At 38.2% G+C, this 10,721-nt stretch overlaps 1 non-coding gene across 1 annotated transcript; it reads left to right on the top strand.

Annotated features, from left to right (window-relative positions):
* The first annotated feature begins 368 nt into the window (after window positions 1–368).
* Window positions 369–440, top strand: Trnaa-ggc (transfer RNA alanine (anticodon GGC)). The gene has a single exon. It is a non-coding gene; the product is annotated as a tRNA-Ala (tRNA).
* The last annotated feature ends 10,281 nt before the right edge of the window (window positions 441–10,721 follow it).

The following is a 10,721-nucleotide window of genomic DNA, read 5'->3' as shown; positions in this document are numbered from 1 at the left end:
GCCAGAAGGTAGCAAAATGACCAAGAATACAGACATGGCCAGACACACTATGAACACCTGTAATTTCTAATTACTGGGGAGGTTGAGGCAGGAGGACTGCAAGTTTGAGGCCAGCCTGGACAACACAGCAAGACTGTCTCAAAATAAAAGAAGTGGGAAATGTTCCTGGTTTTAATCCCCAGTATACTCCCCCAAACACACAAACACACACACACACACACACACACACACACACACACACACACAGAGTATTCTGAATATTCTGACATGGAGGAGATCTGGATGAACTTAAGAAACCTACTATTAGTTTAGAGTCTGGAGGATACTATAGGAGAAAATATTTTTTAAAAAAGAATGCTGGAATGTTTGGGGATATGGCTCAGTGGTAGAGTGCTTGCCTGGCATGCAAGAGGCCATGGGTTTGATACCCACTACTACCACCAAAAAAAAATTTTTTTAAACTGCTGAAGTAACTTTTTCTTGAAAAATATCTTCCTTCAAGATGAATTTTCTGCTTGGAAACTGGTTTGATATCAGCATATCCTTGAGTAGATATCCTTGGATGCGAAGTAGAAGACCATGGCAACCTTCGTTGTACTGATTGATAAAAAAAAAGTCTGAAAGTAACAACACAAAAAGAACAAGAAAATGGACAATCAGTAGAGGTAAAATTTCTTAATAAGTATAGGGAGATACAGACATTGACTGGATTACAAAAAGCAAAAATAATTGTTAAAGTACAATTAATACTGTATAACATTTTAATTGTGATATTTCAGTACATTGTTAAGTTTTTTTTCAAAAATCCATTTAATTGATAACAAATGAAAAAATGCCACTGGGATATACAATGGCTATGGTGTTCCTGTAAAAATTTGGTAAAACCTGAATACCCAAGCTACATTAAATAAAGCAAAAAAAAGAACACATGTGAACAACTTTTTATGTATAATCGAGCATATACAAAGTTTACCTCCCACATACAAACATACACAAATCTGATGACTAAAGAAATTAAAGGAATTAAAAAGAAAAATGGCTAAAAGAGTGATTGGGGTGGATGTATATTATAGACATTAAAATTTAATTATCTAACACCATTCAAATCTTAGAAGTTGTACAACTGCAAAATATGAGACATGGAAAAGCAAACTCACCTACTATCATGTTTTCACTTGCTTTTACTTAGTAACAGTAACAAGCCAAACCATATTAATGAAGAAAAATTTTTTTTAAATCTACATATTCCACCCATAATAAAATATAATAACTATGTAGTGGAATGAATGAATGAGGAAAAATCAAAGAGGAATGAAAACTTCCTTGTGTCTCTACTGCTACTAAGTAACAGCTCTGGATACTGGTTCAAAAGCTGTACTTTTGGACAGTCACTTTTGGTTCATGGTTTTATTTCCAAAAACTATAACTTAATGGTATGTGAATAATAAATAAAATAGTAGACCATTAAACATTCCTAAGAGTTTAAAATTATTATTTCAAGAAATCACCTCAAGCTTGTTTGTAATAGTGGAAGAAGCTTGGTTTTAGAGAACACCTTCTTAGTCCTATGTAGTTATATTCTGAGACAGCATTTGACTTTCAAGTCCTACAAAGTTACTACCACGAGCCCCTATTTTGGTCATGTAACTGCAAATTTGATGAGGGTTTTATTTTTTCTACAAACAGAAAATCAAAAAGAATAAAGAATCAGCCAAACCTACAATCTTTTCTTTAAAGTTAGGGGAGATAAATCCCTGTTGTTTATTATTTGAGTGGGACGTTTGTCTACAACAGTTTAATGGCAGTAATACACAAAGATGATGGTCCATTTAATCTTGCACATTTTTTAAAGTGAAAAACATACTTAGAGCCTGAAAATTACCTGTCCTGTTTCACAGGTTGCACCTGTATTGCTGCCACACATCTGTGGAAGTGCAATATCAGCCAACTGTTAATCAAGGATCACTTCCCTTCAAAGTGACTGATGATCCACTGTTTAAAACGCTCACAAAAATAACTTCTTCAAAAAGTGCTTCAAGGGTTTCAGACACATCTTACCAGGCCTGCTAGCCTCATGTATGTCTGGAAGCTAATTTCTTGTTAATATTTAAAGAACAAATGGCTTCAGAACAAAATTTAAATAATCCATTGCATTTTAGAAATAAAATATTATTGGCATTATTTTCATTTCGATTGCAAGAAATGATAATGTCCAAGATTGGCTTTTAAAACTGTTAATGAGCCCTGGCAATGTGAAAAAGATATGGATTAGGTAGATGTAATGAGATATGATTAAAGGGTGCAGGCAGTGAAGGGTGTTGGAGAAATTCTTTTCAGAAAGAGTATAATTAGTGTCTGATAAAAGTACTTAGTAGATAAGATTTTTGAAGAAGAAAGGTTAAGATAAACATATACTTTATGACAAACCTGCTTAATTTTTCCCCTTTGGTTCTCTTACATACTCAATATTATGTTGAAGTTTCATACATAAATAATGTTTGTCGAATACTTGATGCAATTCTACCAGACAATTAGAGTGTTTTAATTGCCAGACACGGAGAGCAGAAAATGTGTTGAAACATCTTATTCCATTTTCAGTGTACATTTCTTTGTTGATTTATGTAATGTAGCTAATAATATGCAACCTACCCTGGTTTTAAACAAACAAATGAACTTTTAGAAAGCTCTCCATAAGTTGCTAAGCAACTCCAAAGGCACATTTTATTAATTTAATAAATAACATTTAGATGACAAATCCTTAAGGATGATTTCGAACTCCACTGTAAAAGAAGTAGAAAATACAAAGCAGGTACCCTTCTGATTTTCCTGTTTCTAAGGCCTCAGAGCTAGGCAGGGATATACCCATCTTTGGAGTTACATCTGTCTCACTAAGCAAAACGTTTTTTCAATTGAAATTGTTATTATAATAGAAGTTAGGTCCTGGGACTCATAGTGGGTACCTTTCCAGAGTTAGAGATCATGTTTCATTCTCATAACAGAGGGTTTCAACCTCAGCACTATTGACATGTTGGACAGGAAAATATGAAGTTTCAGGGAGCTAGCCTGTGAAATGTAGGGTGTTTAGCAGTATCCCCATCCTGTACCTACTAGATGCCAGTAGTGGATAAAGAATTGCTAGAACTATATATTTCTGCAGACATTGCTAAGATGTCCACAGAGGGTGGGGTAGGAGGGCAATATCACCCCCAGCTAAAAACCCCTTCAACTGAATATAGGTAGATTAGCTAAATACAAAAAAAAAAATGTCTTTATCTAGCATCCCCTAACACTATGAATAATGAAGAATAAAGAGGTAGTACCTATTTCAGTAGTACTGGGACTTTTGTTCCATTTAACACTCATTTCCAAGTTCATTGTTTCAATATTATTTCCACTGTCTATAAATTGAGGGAAGAAACCGGATGATGGCTCTAACTATAACCCCTCTCTAGCAATATCATGTACCAGAACTGCACCAAAATATTTCCTCCTACTCCTTTTCTCTCAATTTTCTGTATATCCAGGAGCTAGATAGAATCATTTTTTAAAATAAATTTCGACATTAAACATACATCCTTTGCTCAAAGGGCCACCACAGTTCTTTAATTTTTTTCTATTAAACATAAACTCCACTGCATGATCTTTAAGATTTTCTACAATTTACCATTGAACTCCCTCTAATCAAACATCTTTATCATTTTCTAATTTGACCACCGTTATCCTTCACACACAAATCGCTTACATAGCCCAGTCTCCACATATGATATAAAAAGGACAAATTTGTTTTCTCCATTAAAGTTTTCTTAATTAATCCTTCCTTTACTTATCAGTATTATATTTCTGTTAAAGGAATGACATGACTGCAAATTAATGTGAGGCAATCATTTACTGAATGTCTTCAATATGCCAGACACTGAACATTGCTTAGTGGCTGTTTCTTTCAATTTACATTTCATTATTTATGCCCAACTAGATTGTAAGTTCCCAGAGGATAGGAACAGGTTTTATTCGTATCCCTCTGGCATCTTTTAATAATGATGCCAATAAATATGCTTTACATTTGATTAGCAATTATAACCTTTCAAATTACTTTCACGGTTATTGGCTCATTGGTTATATGATTTCACTATTTTACAATCAATGAAAGTAGGACAAAAAATGACCTAGGGGATAGCCTATGGGCTACATAAGTGGTGCTCAGTAAAATATGCATTTACTATATGCTGGCTGACTGAATTCAGTCTTACAATTTCACGACCCTAAAATTTCTCTCCTGGTTACAAAAAGTTCTTATGGTGTTTAAAAACAAGAACTGCTGAATGATGCAGGAGACACAATATGGAAACGACATAAGGTTGACAAAGGTTAAATGTAATATAGCAGCAGGAAAGCAAAAGAGAAATCTCTTAGCTTCTGCTTCAAATTGGCTATAAAGATGAACTTCATTTCATAAGGCCTTGACCTCTTACCAGGGAAAGTAAAATTGTATCAAAGAAAACAAAATGGGAAGGAAAAGTCTTACAGAAAGGTTAACTCCCAAATTCTAAAAATCAAAGCATTTTACCTCATAAGTTAATAAGTTAAGAAAATATTTTCAACAATTTTTTAGGAATCTCCTGAAACACGTTTGGGGAATTCTCTAAAATAATATCAAAGTAATTGTAAAAAGCATTTATCAGTCTCTCAAATGAATTCAACAAAACATCACGAGTCAACAAGCTGATTAAATACCCACTACCCCTAAGCACCATGAGCCTAAAGAAGATATCTTTTCTATCCAGTAATCTTTTCACCATTTACTGCATACCTACTAAGGGTAGATGCTGGCCTGGGCCCTGGGGAGGAAAGAGGCTGAAGCCTCATTTGCTAGTGTGAATTTGTGCAGGGAATTCAGAAAAAAAGACCCACCTCACGCCCCCCGAAAAAAAAAATGTGTATGATGGGCCTTTCGCTATACCTTTGGTCTTTTCAACTCGCAAATCTAAGGAATTGAATAAATGGAAGAAATTTCGACAATGAAGAAAACAAGTTAAGACCCCGCCAGCCACCCTAAAGATGCAGGAAACGGCTCTCCCAAGCGACCCCAATCCACGTGACCAGGCATAAGTGCAGGAGAGCACGGTGTAGGGACTGTAGGGCCAGTGGGGAAGAGGGGATGCTGAGAGGGAAGGTCACGGCCTGCCGGGGAGGGCCGGAAGTGCAGGGCCACCCGTGCGCAGGAGGACGGTCCCTGAGCTGCGCGCGACTCTGCACTCCCGGCCCCACGCGGCCTTGACTCAGGGGATCCTCCCACCACCACAACGTCGCATCACCTCACAGCAAGCTTCCTGCAAAATAAGGGATTTTGGAGCTTTTCCGGAGGTTCCCAAGCCTGGTGGTAACCTTGACCTGAGGTTTGCAGGGTCGAGTCCGCGCTGCTCTCCTGCGTTTTCTCAGAATATCTGCACCCCGGAGCCACGCAGACCAAGGACGGGGAGCCCAGCGGAGTCCGGGCCTGCGGGGCGCCCTGCGGGGCCGACTGTGAGCGCTGGCCGGCCGGGGAGGGAGGGGACTGGCCCGGACCGTGGAGACCTCATGGGGCAGGCCCTCAGGAGCGCTGAAAATGAAAATGTGTCCGATCCTGGCCTCGGTGGGGTTAGTGGGCATGGGCGCTTAATTCCCGCCGACCCCCTTCCTTCCCCGAGTCGCACGGCGGGCTGCGAGCCTGGCCGAGGACCGGCTCTGGCGGTGCGCTTCCCGGGCCAGGGCGGCGCTCCGTGAGCAGCCGCTGCAGCCTGGGCCGGTCCCGGAGCTCGTTTTGAATTAAAATTATGAAGAATAATGTCTTCTCCAAGTTTTATTTGTTTGTTTGCTCTTGTTTTTATCCAGGGTGTAGAAAAGAAGCCAGAAACTCGGAGTCTGTCTGCCCTCGCCCTGCCCGGAACCAATTCTCAAACTCAAGCCTGGCCTGCAAATTCGGGAACTGGAGAAAGAGAGCTCCTCTCTTTTTCTACTTTTAATCTCTCTCTTCCCTTTTCTCCCTGCCCGCCCCCAACCACCCCCCCCCCATGCCCACGGAGTCGTTCCTGCTCCCACCTGCGTCCCACACACTTTACTAGCACATTTCAGGAGTCCCTTACGTAGTCCACAAAACAAAACTTCCACATGGAGCCTCCGCACTTGTCAGCATTAGGTAACTGACATCGGAATGGAACTAGACACTTTTTTGCTGGTCTTCCCATAATTAAAATTCACCGTCCCTGCGTGCCCCTATTTGTTCCCAAAGGCGTGTTAGGGGGTGGGGGTGGAAGGGGTGTTGCTTTGGCGCTGAAGTAAGTCTTCACTACATGGTTTATAAGATCAGTTAAGCTTAGCCTTGTCATACTGAGAATTCGGTTGTGAGAAGGGAAAGGCTTTCCAGATGATTTTTCGTGTTGTTAAACTTATGGCTCTTTTCTCACCCTCTATCCCTGTGCGGGTCCAAAGATGGAATAGAAGCTTTACATTAATTTCAGAGGGTCCAATGTCCCAGAGGAGCCCTAACTCCTAACTCTAGTCCTGCATGCTGCCCCCTACCACCCTGGGAATGGGAAGAAGCCCTGGATTGGTGACTGCAGAACTGAGTTTCCTAACAACTTATGATTGTTGACAGGGGGAGGAGGGAATGGAGGAGAGAAATGGAAAGGAAAAGAAAAAACCATTTGTGTTCATTTACACATTTCCTGTGCAGAACAAAAAAGTCCCACCATCAGCAAAAGAAGTCTCTTCCTCCAAAATAGCAGCCAAAGAGGGAAAATTAGAATATGCATAAATTCCTTCATTTTCATTCGCACAGAGCATGATTTCCGGCAGATTTGTGTTTAAACTGCTCCATTAATCCCAATCTCTGAACAGCATTTTACTTAGCATCTTCCCCAAACTCACCTAAAGCATATTACTCTCCTCTCACTACCCTAATTCGGAGCTTCCCTTTTCCCTATTCTCTCTGTCTGCCAATGAAAATTTCATTGATAAGGTTGTAACTTTTTCCTGTCCATTGTTTCCCTTGGACTGGACTGCTACATTGAACCACACTTTAATGCAAGTTAGCTGCTGCCTGTGAAGCTGACTGCAAGTGAGAGCCTAGTGGAAAGTATGTTTTTGAAATGTATACATAAAAGAAAATAAATGTGATAAGATAATAGACTTCTGCAGATCCATGCATGTCATAGAAACATTTCCTGTGGTCCCCAGTTATATCTTTTCACCATTATCAACAGTTAAGATGCTTGGACATATCCACACCCCAATACCCGCCTCCACAAACCCTTTTCAAAGGAGCTTTATAATCATACAACCTTATTCAGAGGAATATTGCACTTCACATATATTCAAAGAGTGCCAGTCCATTAAATCTCCCTACAGCCCATTACTAAAATAAATAAATAAATAAATAAATAAAATAAAAAAATTTGCTTTGCCACTTAAGAAACAGAGCTGGTGGTATCTGTCTTGAAAAAATCCTTTGTTGAAGAAAACGTTAGGGAGCATCATTTAAAACCATTCCTTTTCTGAAATACTGTATCTTGATTTGGGCTTACCTCTCCTGTCTACTCTTCTTTTATTTAATAGTAAAATGTGAATGTTTGAAATAAAATTTCTACATCTTGGCTTAACGAAAATGTATACAGATCTTAAATTCTTTCAACCCTGAATTCCTTGCTCTTACACATCCCAAGACAGAAAGAAAACCTCTATTTGCTTCATAATACAATCTAAGCAGAGTGCAGTCGTTCTGGCTTTCCTCCAATGTTAGCATATTATAAGTGAATCCCAATTTATGGTTAAAAAAGTTAGAAATACTAGTATCTGTTTAGTTTTTCATTTCTATAAAAAATGAGCACAATATTTGAACCATATGCAGCATAGTGTGTATACTATGTACGCATAAGCCTTTAAATATATGTTTTACATTGACTAAAGATTTATTAAGATATTAGGCTATAGAAGCCTATTAATTTTGTTAAATGGATGCATAAACACTGCATGCATGTGAGTGTCTATATGACTATCACTATTTGTGAAATAACTATTTTCATTGTTTCTTTACTTTGTCAAATATTCCCATTAGTTTCTTTTAGTTTTGCATCTCTCTATTGACTCAGAAGTTTCCCCATGATAAACGATTAAAATGAAATTCTTAAAATATAAATACTGAAAAGCCATACTTTTGAGTGCAGTTAATAACTAGGATCCAGGGTCACTTTTATTGGCAATGCTGAATCCTTTGAATTATCTTGTTGAAAAATGATAGTTTGTTTCTTAATTAAAGGAATTATATTTTAAAAAAGAAATAACCACGGTGAGAGTGTTTTCCTTTAAATGTTATTTTAATTAGAATTAAATTGTATATGGAAAGCTCCAATTCAATTTCACATTACAGAACTATACTTCCAGGAGAGTTGAAGTGAATTTGCTAGGCGTTATTAAACCCCAGGCATGGAGAAAGCCTGGGGTAACCATTGAAGAGGAGATCGATACACAGTTGCAGCCAGAACTGCTTTCTTCCATTGCAGATTTAGAAAGGCAAGAAGGGGCTGAACATCACTTCAGTGAATTTATCCTCAGAAATGAAATCTCCTTGTTTTTCCTAATCTTTAAAGCAAAAAATGTTCTCATGAACTGGATTTTTTCCCATGCTTTTTAAAATGAAGAGACTAAAAAGAATTTTTTTTTTTTTTTAAAAAGGATTTTTCAGCTTCCCTACAGTGAAAGGTGAAGAGATACAAGTATGGTACTAAAGCAGGGAAGTTGCATCCTCCTCCCACTTCTTCCTTTAACTACTCTGATTTTGTGTTATAGATGGTGGAGAGTTTGAAGATGATAACTAATTTAAAAAAAAAAAACCTCTGGGATGCCTTTCATTTTGTAATGTTTAAGGTGTGCATATTGTGTTGTCTGATATGTTTTCAGGGATAAATTAATTTGCAGGAAAACAGCAAAGCAGATGAATGGTATCCCTTCCCTTATCCAGAACTATCCCTTCTTCTACTGCTAAGGTCCTCCTCCACTTGGTCCAAGTCCCTGGGCTGCCAAGGAATTTCTCTCCCAGTCTCTGCTTTCCTCTCCTAACCAGTTTTCTTTTCCCTCTCACAAATGAAGGCAATTACCAAACAACCTGCTTTAACCTTAACATCTGTCTGCTAAATATTGAATCTAATCTCCCCCATCCATTCTTTTTTTAAATATCCATTCAAAGTGGGTAGAGAGGAAGACCTGGGGTTTAGGAGATGGGGAGAAGAGGGTTGGATTAATGCAGGTACAGGCTCACAAGCAGTTTCTTTCCAGCCTAGTCCTAGAAACTGGAGACTGTTCTCTCACCTAGAACAATAAACTTTGGTAGATTACAATTCACAAAAGCATGCCTCATTCCTCCTGAGGAAATGGGATTTGCTTTACTTGCAAGAGCACTATCAATTACTAACATCTTCAACCTAATGTCACCCCTTCAATTCTACTCCAATCCTTTGTTGTCTTCTTTACATTCCTCTGTCCCTAAAGGAATCCAGAGTGCATCCTAGGGGTTCTAATCTCTAATTTTTATGTTCTATCCTGTAGGCTAGGTTCCTTGGAATCAGTGATCTCTTAGGACTCACAAGAACCTCAATCACTCTGCCTTTCTCAACCTCCTCAGCTTTGTGAACATTGTTTCCCAAATATGACCACTTGTCTATTCACGGGAAGTGCTCCAGCCAGAAAGCACCCCATCCCTTTACACATCTGCCTCTGCTCCACTTGACTGATTTTGGAATGACATCTTCAGAAAACCATGTCCATAGCAATGAAGGGGAGTGGGTACAAAAGTAGTCAGTGCGATTAAAAAGACCTACCATATTAACCAAGGTAGTTTATATTAGAAACTAGTTGGTCTGGAAGGGGTCATTAATTTAACCATCACTACAAGAAATCAGAGGAGTGCCTGCCTGCAGCCATGAAACACAAATTTCACACTGAAATGGATTCCATCTTCATTCTGTTGGCCAGAGACATTATTTTAAGGATGTTTCTACTATTATTATTTGCATTGTTAAGTTTATTTTTGTCATCATTATTGCAGTTTTTGTTAGTTTATTTTTGTTGTTGTTGTAGCTATTATACTTTTCAGCAGAAGTTTAGGAAGATTAGTCAGATTAATTAGTTTATTAGTAATTTTAAGCTGAAAACTAATAATTAAGCCAAAAACTATAAATGATCAGGGGTGATTCATACCAATGTAGAATTTGGGAGTAAGAAAATCTAAATTTTGGATATAAAATTTGGCAGCTGTGAAATAAATAGGATTTGGGAATAAAAAATAAGGTAAACGAATTTTTTTAGTCACACAAACAGTTCCCCTCCCCCAAATTCAGTATGAACATTCTGTGATTTGCTTGGTAAAGGGAAAAAAAAAAATCCATGTCTTTTTGTTGATAGAGAACAAAGATCCCACATATGTTCTTCCCTTTATTTTCACTTTCACATAGATTCCCTGTGCCCAGGACCATCCTAGCATCTAAGATGACTCCCCTCCAAGTGGGCTTTCTTCATCTCTTTGCTCTTGTTACACACCTCTCTGAAAAGGATGCATCATATAAGACAGGTATACAATTTCAACCCTCTCAGACAGATTCAACAGAATATAAATTCAATAATGCAATTCTCTCCACAACAAGCTCTCTGCTCTCTTTCAAATATAATTAATGTTTTGATAGTGTAGTTCTTTA

Source organism: Urocitellus parryii, chromosome 6 (assembly GCF_045843805.1).
Source record: "Urocitellus parryii isolate mUroPar1 chromosome 6, mUroPar1.hap1, whole genome shotgun sequence".
NCBI lineage: Eukaryota > Metazoa > Chordata > Mammalia > Rodentia > Sciuridae > Urocitellus > Urocitellus parryii.
Note: the sequence above shows the minus strand (reverse complement) of the source record. Positions and strands in the feature narration are given on the sequence as shown.